Below are 3239 nucleotides of genomic sequence, written 5' to 3' on the forward strand. Positions count from 1 at the left end.
GCCTGGTCTTCCATAACACCTCAGCAGTGCCACAGGCTGATAGCTTCCATGCCACGCCGCATTGAGGCAGTAATTGCTGCAAAAGGGGCCCAAACCAAGTACTGAGTACATATGCATGCTTATACTTTTCAGAGGTCTGATATTGTTCTATGTACAATCCTTGTTTTATTGATTGCATGTAATATTCTAATTTTCTGAGATTGTGGATTTGGGTTTTTATGAGCTGTAAGCCATAATCATCTCACTTATGACACATCATGGCTTGAATTATCTTGCTTTGCATGTAATGAGTCTATCTCATATATTAGGTTCACCTTTTAAGTTGCATTACTGAAATAAATGAACTTTTGCACGATATTCTAATTTTTCGAGTTTCACCTGTATAAACAAAATATGTGTGCACTTCTGCAAAATATCTTTATGCTTGCTCGCTAACATGCAATCAAGAAGAGTACAGAAAGAAAGTCTGAAATGAGTACTATATGTAGAATTCTATTTCAATCGTCATGATCTGCCTTATTGATTAGATGGTAATAGGGACTTCCTTTGCAATAAAATATTTAGTTGAGTTTATGTTATATTTTATGCAGTTATAAATGGAAAATCTGTGTAAAATGTGAAAAAAGATTATTACCTTTGGTGCAACTTACTTACTGCCAATCTCTACGCCAGTTTTGCCAATTTATCTAATAATATTTGCAGAAGATAATAGAAGGGTTAGTCCAGACATATTGGAAGGACTAATGTAAGGACTTAGAGATGTTAAATTATTCAAAATCACAATCTATATCTTCAAAACAAACTTATCTTTCCATTAATAATAGTCCCTAAGATCTGACCTTATAAAACCCTTTCCCAACCTGGGTACCCTCCAGGTTTTTTCTTTTTCTGTTCAGTTATGTCTTATTCTTGGAGACTGCCTGGACAAGTCCCTGCAGTTTTCTTGGCAAGGTTTTTCAAAATTGATTTGCTATTGCTTCCCTCCCAGACTGATAGAAAGTGATTGGCACGGAGACACTCAGCTGAATACACAAATGCTATTTCTTAGAGTTTTCAAAGTGGCTATGCTAAAAGGAGAAATTTGAGTTGAAATCAATTCATCTCCCAGATTGAAAGAATAGGAAAAAGCAGCAAACACTCATATTAGATTTCCTAATGAAATGTAATATACAACATTTTATATTGCTGTAAAGGCATTTGTCTTTAGTAAGCTACAAACCCTTTTGATTTTCTGCCAAATTACGGTAATTCGTCTACTACTTTTGAAGAGGTAGCATCAAGGTGGAATTTACAATCAAAAATTGCAAATTACACATTGAACCCAGTTAAACTTTCATGAATGTGTGCCAATTATACATGTTGATATGGTATCTGATTTCAGCTTTACTCTTTAGGGCCTTCCTGCACTGCCAGGGCATCCACTATACTAAATTGGCAGAAAACTATGGCTCATAAATTATTCTCCCCACTGTCAATATACCTTTCCTGTGTCCTGTTTTTTGACTGGCCACTGAATACGGGTGAACTTACTAAACATGCAAGGCATGTTTTACAAAATGATTGATTAAACTTTTTGGCTTTGCTGCCTTTTGGAATGGCATCAACTACCTGGAAACCAATGTATAACCAGGACAGTAATGCAAAGGGCGGTGGTGACTCCACCCTTTTCTTGTGCTTTATATATATGACAAAGAAGGCCAATCAAGTTCATAAGTTCACAAAGAGGATTGGGGAGGCTCTTGCTTTCAGGAGAATGAAAATGGCATCTTCAAAAAAATGGCATCTTCAAAACCCTGCAACCTCCTGCTTTACTACACAATCTTAGGTTTCAAACACCTCTCCAGCTTTGTTTGCAGGTAGCAGAATAATGATGGTGGAAGAAATCCATGGGAACCTGGAATGAGAGGACAGAGTCATGTCAGGTTGAAGTGATTATGCAGCAGCTGATCTGGCCCGTATACAGACTAGATTTTTGACAGTGTGGCTGATGAAGTGCATCAGGTTTGATACATCTTCAAACTGCTACTGGTTGCTGTTGGCTTAAGAGCAAAACATGAAGGCTGATTTGAGGTTATTGGACGTGGCCAAGTGAAGATGTTGCCAGGGATTATTTGTATGGTGGCTGGAACTGAGTGGGGGAAGGTTCTTCATGTTTAAATAACTTGTTAATGTGTGGAAATATAACAATAAAACATGTACATTAATATTTTGTGTTTAAGTTAATATATCATTAAATTATTTTGCTTTCCTGTAATTGTTTGGTTTCCTGTAATTACAAAGGCAAAGAGAAAGGTGTGTGTGCGTATAAGTGGATAAATTGGTAAAATCCTCATCCATTTTATTTATAATGTTTAAATATGTAAGCATCCTTTAAGGCAGATACTGCCTAAGTACCAGCGTCATCTTTTAAAATACTTTTTTTACTCATAGCATCATATATGATTTAGAATTAGATAAAATGTTCATGTAATTTTCTGAAAAAAGATCAAATACAAATGCAGTATTAAAAAAAATAAAACTTGTCATTTGTACTTGGAACTAATGGATTGGGTTCATATGACATATTTAACTTGATTAAATTTAATCTGTATTCCTGGGTTTCCATTATATATTGAATTATAAGCTAACCGTTCAGCTATATTTACACAGTATGATGTGCTTGATTGATTTTTGCCAGATTATTATCTGGACAAGTATGTTATGTTGGAAGACGATTGTTTCATATTTATAAATAAATGCTGATCATATTATAGCCAGTCCTCGACTTACAACAGTTCACTTAGTGACCGCTCAAAGTTACAACGGCACTGACCATTTTTCACACTTATGACTGTTGCAATATCCCCATGGTCACATGATCAAAATTCAGATGCTTGGTAACTGGTCAGATTTATGACGGTCGCAGTGTCCTGGGGTTGTGTGATCCCCTTAGCCAGATTTACTTAACAACCAGGTTACTAACTTAACAAATGCAATGATTCACTCAACAACTGCGGCAAGAAAAGTCGTAAAATGGGGCAAGCTCACTTAACAAATGTTTCACTTAGCAACATAAATTTTGGGCTCAATTGTGGTCATAACTTGATATCTACCTGTATTTGGGATAGAAACTGTGTACAGAGCCCAGAAAAGGAGTAACAACCGTTAAGCCAAAGAAATGAAAGGCCTGGTTAAGAAAAAATATATAGGTAAACATAATGGATACCAATACCGTTCACTATTACCTGCTTCTCTCTATC

This window comes from Protobothrops mucrosquamatus, unplaced genomic scaffold, assembly GCF_001527695.2.
Source record: "Protobothrops mucrosquamatus isolate PMUCROS unplaced genomic scaffold, P.Mucros_1.0 scaffold1, whole genome shotgun sequence".
Classification (NCBI taxonomy): domain Eukaryota; kingdom Metazoa; phylum Chordata; class Lepidosauria; order Squamata; family Viperidae; genus Protobothrops; species Protobothrops mucrosquamatus.